Source organism: Numenius arquata, chromosome 4 (genome assembly GCF_964106895.1).
Source record: "Numenius arquata chromosome 4, bNumArq3.hap1.1, whole genome shotgun sequence".
Taxonomy (NCBI): Eukaryota; Metazoa; Chordata; class Aves; order Charadriiformes; family Scolopacidae; genus Numenius; species Numenius arquata.
In genome coordinates, this window is record NC_133579.1 from 3698659 (window position 1) to 3708526 (window position 9868).

Here is a 9868-nt window from a genome sequence, read left to right on the forward strand (position 1 = left end):
AATCTGGTATCTAGGGGTTTATTCTCCTTTTTCTGGTCTTTCCAATTGGTGGGGGGAAAAATGGATGGCACTAGTTTCATCAGCAGCTCTCCCTCACTTGGCTTCATTTTTATTTTATCTGGCATGAAGCAACGAAGCCTGTGTGAGTTATTACTGTCTCATGTCTCAGTACACAATTAATTTTTTTTTCCCATCCCAAACTGCCAGGCCCCGGCTTTCATCCAATCTTTACAAAAAGACTACTGTGTGAGGGGGTGGTTTTCATTCTTTTTTTTTTTTGATGATGAAGGCAGTACTGTAGAACTTTCTTATTTTAAGGTCTCTCCTTCTGAGGGAAAGAAAAAAAATCTTTAATTAGTAAGTTTTAAAGTTGCATCATCCTGTAGGTAGGGCTGACTTTTCTAGAAGGGTCAGTGTATTATATAGTTATTTCCTAGCTGAGTGCTACCATATAGGTGTTTATTTCCCATCCTGCTTGTTCTTCCCTGGTTGGTTTATAAACAGGTACGTTCATGCAAGTAGTTACTTCTTGGAATCTTTATATCAAATTTCAGGTTTTGATTAACTTTTACTAACTGCTCTTGAAGTTGCTATTTTTAAAAATCCGAGATTCTAATATACTGTCACTTAGCTTTATAAAACTATTTATGTCTGATTTATCCACAAATTTCCTTTTTCAACACAGGAAAATGTCTGGCTTTCCTTTGAAAAGTCTCAACTGATACCTGTATTTTAAGTCCTTATAGGATGCCAGTGCTCTGGAGTTAATATAAGAAATTACTCTTATTAAAATAATGTAGTTCCAGACCTCATTCAGAATGGGGCTTTTATAATGGAAACTTCAGAGTATAAATCCTCTTCAAAAAGAAGAAAGAAAGTCTATTTTACACAGACTTTACCATAACTCTACTATTCATCTGAATGATGTAGATTATCCACTTTGCCCATGAATGGGTCTTCTATTATGTACTCCTTTCATTTCCATGTTTTTACTATTCTTATGGAAACCAGCATTGTGGTATTCACTGCTTAGACTCACTTTGTAGCTGATATGTCCCAGAATGGTAGAAGAACACTATGGCAACATAGTGGGTAAAAAAAAAGATGGAAAGAGAAGGGCACGGAATACGTGAAATTGCTTTGAAGTGTAACAAAAACCCCTCCTAGCTTGCTAAAATTCAGGTCAGTTATGATAACCAGGCAGCAGGACTTGGCCCTGTGCTTAAAGTTACAACATCAGGAACAGTCATGCAGTCCTACCTAATTCTGGAGCTCCATCATACATGTCTATACCTTCACCAGGACATTTTCATAGCTGTTTGGAGCATCTGGATATCTAAGTTGCCACATCTTTGACCATGTTAAACAACTAGATTTCCATTAAGCTTCTCCACCCTGAGCACTTGCCTGACTACCCATGGCTGAGATTTGCGGGTGGTTTTAAGATAGACTGTTTCAGAGGCACAGTCTGAACATGAATGTAGGAAGAGAAAAGAACAACTCTAAATCGTGTCCAGATGGAGTAGAAAAAAAACTGAGCAAGATACTGAGGCCTCATGAAAACTAGGATCAATCTTCTCTATTCCCGTACTCTTAACAACACCTATGAGTCACAGTTCATCCTTCGTTCCTCTCCAGAGTCCCTCAAACAGCTGCTGTGACCCCTTCTTCTTTGCCATCCTAGAGCATGTTGGATTTGTGCTGTGTTGGAACTTCCCTTTCACTTCTGAGCAGTTTCAAGCCTCCACACGTTGCTTAATGAATGGAAAACCAGCTAAAGATACTGACTTGCACTGGGACACAAAAAAGGACCGAAAAAAACCAGGATTCCCCAGCTTACGAAATTTTCCCAGGTGATGGGAGGTGAAGATGCAGAGATGTCAGGCAGGCTGTAATGAGCAGGTTGCCTCAAGCACTGACCTCATCGTGAGCAGCAGGTTAGAGGAGGTGACCTCCTGAGGAACTTTCCAACTTGAACTACTCCAATTCTTTGAGTCTTTAGGGCTCCAGCTGCAGAAAAATGAGGAGGATGAAACCCAACTGGAACAGGCGGTCTCCCAGTCACCAGCAAAGGCCTGTGTCTTCAAGAAAGCAACGCGTTTACAGTGCAATCTTTTTTCCTTACTGTTTCTATCCTCTGCTTGAGAAGCTTACTGTTCTGAGTGCTGGGGTTTGTGGCTCTTATTCCTGAAAGACCAACCTGCCAAGCACAATTTAGGGTGCTTGGTTACAGGTTTTGTTAGGTGGTGAAACAGCTGTACATCACTAACCCTTCTGTTTGGTTATTTTGCTGCTCCAGACAAGGGAGTGGTGTAACTTCTTAGAGCTTGTTTATCTCTTGGGCACATAATTCTTGTTTTCCAGAAACATATTACACAAATATTAGTGCTGACATTCATTGCCATATTTATGGCCTCCATTTCTATGAAATATATCTAATGATTAATGAAATAAATCAAGACATCTAGTTGGGGGTGTTGCTGCTGACTGCGGGGAGGTCGGACTAGATGACCTTTGGAGGTCCCTTCCAGCCTGGACCAATCTATGAATCTATGAATAAGACAGGAAAGGTGAAGAACTACCTCAGATTAGGAACTGAACAAAATATATAAAACAAAGAATAGAATCACAGAATCATAGAATGGTTTGGGTTGGAAGGGACCTTAAAGATCATCCAGTTCCAACCCCCTGCCCTGGGCAGGGACACCTCCCACCAGACCAGGTTGCTCAAAGCCCCATCCAGCCTGGCCTTGAACCCCTCCAGGGACGGGGCAGCCACAGCTTCTCTGGGCAACCTGTTCCAGTGTCTCACCACCCTCACAGCAAAGAATTTCTTCCTGAGATCTCATCTAAATCTCCCCTCTTTCACTTTAAAAGTATTCCCACTCTCCTATCAAATGTCCTATCAAATATTATTAAGCAGTCAACTTCCAGTGCTGCTTAAATATAACAATAGGATGTCTCAGCAATGCAGTCTGTTAAGTATAATTGTTAGTATTATTTTAAATAAATAAATGTGGTAGAAATAGCTACCAGTTTGTGTTAAACAGGTCATAATTGGAGAAGGCTGTGAGAAACTCCACCAAGAAGCAATCGTGTTTAAAAATAACAGATAAGATATGTATAGAAACAGCATCATTTTCAAAGATGACACTGCTTTTTCTGCTTTTCTTGTTGAAAACAGGATGAATCTACCACTTGGAATATAAATGGATCTTTGCCATAACAAGAACGCGTACCAGACCCATTGTTTCACGGCTGTTTATCCTCCACAGGCCTGCAGTTTGCAAGCGACCGTATTTGATCATTACCTCAAGGTCAGTATGAAAATCTCACCTTGTTTTGATCTGCAGAGTTTTAAGGACTTCCTGACATGCCACGAATGTGACATCGATGTCATTCAGGAAGATGATACTGTTACCTGCCTAGAGGTTCAGCAGCTGCTCTAACAGCATAGTCTCTTTGTTATTCAGCTGATGGTAAAAAAAAGGTCAGGTTAGAGGCTGCGGAATGACAGGGCAACTTGCGGCATGGGATAGTGCCCAAGGTGCTTCCTTTCATTCCATTTGGAATCCAACAACTTGTAAACTTGCTGATATTTTGTCCCTCGCTGCTAGCTCTTTGATATGATTGGTGAGTAATGATTTTCCTGAGCTAAACGGCTGTGTTAATTTGAAAACAGAAGGGGAATAAACACAGAAAAATGACTTAATACCATCTAAACAAGCAGACAAGTTGGCATTGTCGGTGCTTTTTCTGTCTTGCTGACAGATTTTGATGTGAAACGACCATTCAGAAAAACAGGCAGCTCGAGAAGGACTTTTCAGAGTAAATATTCTGAGATATTTATGTACTTACCTAACGAACTAGTGAGAAGTAAAATCCACCTTGGCAGTATTTCTAACAGAGTAGTAATATAATTAACATATTTACTGTATCAGCCAGTAAATTAGGAACAGATTTTTGTTTTCTTTCATCCTTTAGTGGTGCAGTTGGATTTCCACAGTAAATTGTCAGATATCAAGGCTTCTCAGCAACAGAAGCAAAATTGCTATTTTTTTTTTCCAATAGGTAAGATAGGGCCTGTGACGAAAGAAATGGTCAAGATAGGGCAGACAGGCAGGTGAAAAATCAGCCTTGCTGCTTACAGCAGTTGGAGACCTTGATGAGTACTGGTGACTACCGGTACCAGAGAGGGTCTGTCCCACTTCCCAGCACAGCTTCTGCCCCGTTAGGGCTGTCTGCTCTCATAGCAGTAGCAGCATCTGGACTAGATTTTCAGAGTTTGGGCCATGCAAAGTAAGCAACTTGTTATCCCTGGCAACGTGTTGTCAAAGTTCTGGGTGTGTTTTGAGCTGACTTTCATCACCAGAGGGATTAAACGTTAATGTTTTTAGCACACGCATGCAAACTGTAATTTCAGGAATAAAGTAGTTGGTGCTACGCAATCCCTATTGAGAAAATCTCCCATCTTAAAACATGTGCCTTTTCTCTATTTTTTTTTCCCCTTTCACAGCAAGATCAGCATGATAGAAATGAAAATGCCTGTACAGGGAGAACATTTTTGGTACTGTGAAAACTTCATTATAGGAGGCAAATCTATAAAAGGGCCCAATCAGCTTGAAGATGAACTTAATGAATGAATGCTATGAGGACAGGCTGAGAGAGTTGGGGTTGTTCAGCCTGGAGAAGAGAAGGCTCTGGAGAGACCTTAGAGCCCCTTCCAGTCCCTAAAGGGGCTCCAGGAGAGATGGGGAGGGACTCGTGATCAGGGAGGGGAGCCATAGGACGAGGGGGAACGGTTTTAAACTGAAAGAGGGGAGATTGAGATGAGATCTCAGGAAGAGACTCTTTGCTGTGAGGGTGGTGAGACACTGGAACAGGTTGCCCAGAGAAGCTGTGGCTGCCCCATCCCTGGAGGGGTTCAAGGCCAGGCTGGATGGGGCTTTGAGCAACCTGGTCTGGTGGGAGGTGTCCCTGCCCATGGCAGGGAGGTTGGAGTTAAATGATCTTTAAGGTCCCTTCCAACCCAATCCATTCTATCATTCTACTTATAGCTACTTCTCCTCTGCACCATTCATAGTTGCTGTCATCTTGCCAACTGGATGTCTTACTTCAGATATTTGGGCTTAATTTTGTTATATTTTTATAACAGTCATTTCAGGGCTGGGGACAGAAAAAGTACCGAGGTTGCTGATCAGACATTTCTGGAATATTTCTTACATGTTCACCTAACGTGCACCAAACAGCAGTTTCTGGTTATTTTCTTTACTGGTCTGTACTGCAGACAAGGACCTCATATAAGTAATCTATAGGAGAGGTGAGAGTGGCCATTTGAGAAGACAGATTGCAGGCCTAGCAACCTTGAAAACAGAGCATCTTAGCCTTGTGTGGCGTTGTGAATTCATCACAGTTCATCAATTTACTGTTATTTGATTTTATCCATTAAGCCAAGCGATTGAAAACTTTTATTTCTAGTGCATAGATTCATACTTTAGGATTAGGGTGGGAACGAAACCTGCTGACACTACAGGTAATCACTCTAAAAAATCATTGTTGAATCCATTCAGCCTCTTTCAAAGACACCGTAAACTTTCGGTGCAATTTATGTCACTGGAACCATTTTTCATTGCTGCCAGGGATAATTGGCACTAACTGGAGACCTTCAAATTCAGCTCACTGGTTAACAATTTTTATTACTAGCAACTGCTTTTTTCTTAAAGGGGAAAAAGCCTCAAACTTTTCATAATTCTACCTTTTCTAGTGCCTAACTTTTCATCTGAGAATGAGCTGGAATGCATTTGGGTTTTTTTCCTAGGAATATGGATAAGGTGTTTCCAAGCATCTGATTTAAATTCACCAAATTAACTTTCTTTGAAAGAAAACCATTTTACTTTATACTTTATATTTTACAAGTAAACAGAAAAACCTATAAAAATGTGGGGCAAATACGGAGTCTGAGGATAGGAAAAGATTTATTCACATGACTCCATTTAGTAGTAGAAAGACGGATAATTCTTAACTGTGCATTTCTGTGAGGCATTTGTTATTCTTGCAATTAAACACTTGCAATAAGCGCTGTATATGTCTCAACTGGATCTTAATTTAATCCTCACCATTTGATGACACGTCAGACCTCATCAATTTTACACCTTTTTTTCCCCCTGGAATGAGTTTTCATTTACCAATTTCAATCCAATTACTCTTGCTTTCCCATTTCATTAGGCCTTGTAAATGTGATCCCACAATACTGCTGTTAACGACTGCTAGCAAGACCTCATAAATATATTTTATAATTGATGGATGTTACATAACAAATGAATGCCTAAAAAATCATGCTGAAAGGCATTAGAGCACCAGTCGTGTTGGAGGAAGAAGTGAAAGTCTCCCTCTCCACATCTGGAAATAAATTCAGTTCGACCGTGTTTTCGCTTGTTATTAAAACTTCTCTGTTTGCCTGTTGTTGCTTGATACGTTATTAGAGATGACAGCTGGCATTTGACTGAAACATACAGTCAGTTACATATTCTGAACTCAGGCAGGATGCGGAATTGTGCTGATGCAGACTGAAAGTTAGCCTAAAAAAATGAACAGAAAATATAAAATTTAGAAATCATATGTAATGTTACATATTTGTACACTGAAACCCTGTACAGATCAAAACAGATGATGACGAGCGCATGTGCTATTATTCAGAAAGTTCAGGTGGGTTAGGAATGCAGCCTCCTCAACAATGGTCGTGATTTGGTTGCCCACTCAGTTGCTATAGCTATGCCACTGGAAGATGACTTCTGACAGATTTGTGAGTACGTATTTTCAAGCCTGACCAAGTGGATTTGCAGCAACCAGTCAACTTGGAAACAGGCTGTGGGAGAGGATTAATCTAAAAAAGATGACTTTTGCATATAATGTTCAATGTATTAACTGTATAGCTTTGGAAAACCCTCAGCCCCATGTTTTCTATGTCTGCAGTGAAGTTGTAGATTCTGGTCCTGACATGAGTGAGGCTGGGCATGCAACCATAGAACCATAGAAGAATTTGGGATGGAAGGGATCTCCGAAGGCCATCTAGTCCATCCTCCCACTCAAAGCAGGGCTAACTTCAAGTTAGACCAGGGTGCTCAGGGCCTTTTGAACACATCCAAGAAGAGGTTCCACAACCTGTTCTAGTACGATGTCATTTGCTTTGTAAATGTTTTTTTCCTTATGTTTAGTGAGAGTTTTCCTTCCTGATATTTGCGGCAATGACCTCTTATTCTGTTGAGGTGTACCTATGAAAAGAGTCTGGCTCCATTTTCTCTACAGACCCTCTTTAGGTAGTTAATCAGCCCAGACATGGAGTTTATGATGAACATCATCACTTGAGTTTATGATGAACATCATAAACTGGTTTTAAATATGGACATGGCATTTGTTTTTTTCTGGTAAGCAGGAGCCTACTGCAATTGCTACCAACTTATCGAATGTCTTTCTACGACTTAAGCCAGTTCCGTTGACATCCTTGAATATCCCCTGATACATCTGATGGACTTGTATATGTCCAGTTTGCTTAAGTTGTACCTAACTTTATCTTCCTCTGCTTTGGGTAATATCTGTCTCCCTTAAACTCTCTGTAATGCGTAGAGACCAGGGAGGTCTGTAATCTGTGAAGACTAAAACAAGGAAGGTATTGGTACCTAAGCCTTTTCCATGTCCTTCAGCACAAGATCACCTCTTCCATTAAGAAGTGGAGTTGCATTTTCTTTGATCTTACTTTTGCGACTAATATATCTGTAGGAGCTCTTCTTCTTCCTGCTTCAACTCTATTACCAGTTTAACCCAGCCTTCATAATTCTACCTTTGCTTGTCTTGATGATGCTTCTATATTCCTTCTCATTTGCCTGTTCCTGCTTCCATCTCCTGTACGTTTCCTTTTAGCAGTTGAGTGAGATCAGGCTGCTCAGCCAGCCCTCCTCCTCCTATGCATGCCCGTGTTCTTGCTTACTCAAGTCAGGGTGGATGATTCTTGTCCTTTGAGGATGATGTACTTGAAGGCTGACCAGTTCTCCATGGCTCCTTTGCCTCCCACAGGAACTTGCCTACCAGTTTCCTGAACAACCAAAAATCTTGTCTCCTGAAGTCCAGGGCTGTTTTGGGCTGTTTTCTGCTGATTGTCCTGCTCAGTTCCCTCTGGATCTTAAGCTCTAGCATCTTGTCCGTGCTTCAGCTGTCACATCTCCACCCAGTCGTCCCTTAATCATGAGTAGCTGGTCTGCAAAAACACCTTCCCTACTCCAGCACCTGTGTTAAAAAATTGTCACTGACCATCTCCAGAAATCTCCTGGATTGCTTGCAGGTGCTGGGAGCCAGGGCCTGTGAACAGGAGACTTGTCCATCTCCTTTTCTGGGCCCTGACTTCCAGCCTCCCAACCTGTTCTCAACCGTAGGCCAAAGCTCTATCTATTCAAACCATGTCTTTGCATGGACGGCAAATGCCCCTTCTTGTCACCTTTGCCTGTCTTTCCTAAGCAGCCTCTGGGTCCCAGGAGACTGGGAGACAGCACTCTTCATTATATTTTTTATGCACATTTTCTCTGTTTTGTTACCAAAAAAACCCTCAGTCTGACTCATCAACAAATGTTTGTCTAAAATAAATCCAGAACACGTTCCTCATTTTTATCCCTAGTTATCTGTCATGCGCATCGTTTGGACAGTAGGGTGTGAGCACAGGGGCTCGTGTCCTGCCTGTCAGGCACCTTGCGTTGCACGTCATGCACCAAACTCCCCTCTGATAAATCTTCATTGCAGTCAGCAACTGCTCCACTCCAGGCCTCTGTGACAAGCCTCAGCTGTAGTCAATCCACAGAACTGCTCCGGGGATTCCATCTTTGCAGAAGGTTTGTCTGGATACGTTTCCTTGATTTATTTTTACCCTGCCCAGAAAATCTCCAATACATCATTTACCATGAAACTGGCTGTTACAAGAGATGAGATTATGAAGAATAATTACTAGCAGAAGCAAGTTGCTTAAAAATCATTAATCCAGCTCAATGAAAATGGTTATTAATCTTCCCTTGAGAAAAGTGATCTGTATTTCAGGTCCTCATTTTTTTTTTTTATCCTCCAGTTTTCCTTCTTTCCTTTCTGTATTCATTGGCAGCATCAAAGTTGATACTTGAAGATTTGTCCGGTGGTGTTGCTTCAGGCTTTAGCTGTCAAACAAATATAAGGGATTATGTGTAGATAACAGGAGCAATACTGTTTCCAAAGATCTAATAAATCAGAACAGCTGTCCTCTGCCAGGGAGCCTGGTGTGATCCTGCACACAGCCTGCGAGACCCAACACACCTGCACACTAGGAGAGGGGTGGCTTTGAGTCCTCGGACCGCTCTAATGATATCAAATAGACCATTTACTGCTGGATGAATATTCTGTGGTTGTTCCTGATGAATAATTACTATTAAAACAAGCCAGGGTCTTTCACAGAAAAGAGAGTTTCCTGCCTGTTTTATAAATAGACACAGCCATAGTGTATCTTTCTCAGCCTCTGACATAAACTACTGCTATTGCTGCAACAAATATTTTTATTCACTTCTGTCCATGTAAACCTTATGGATTAGTCAAAAGCTCAATTAAACAATAAGATGTTCAACATTCTTTTCAGCATATTTTTTTTATTTTTCTTGCTTTCGACTCCAATTCACCTTAAACATAAATGAATGATCTTTAACTTTTAAAAGAACTATTCCCATAATTTTTTAGACATTACAAGATCTTAGTTCGTGGAGAAGGAATTTCATCGCTATACCTCGATAGCTGAAATTTTGTTCGAACTGAAAAAAACAATCCCAAACTTTGTACTTTCCAGTTTCGCAGTCTCATTACAGAT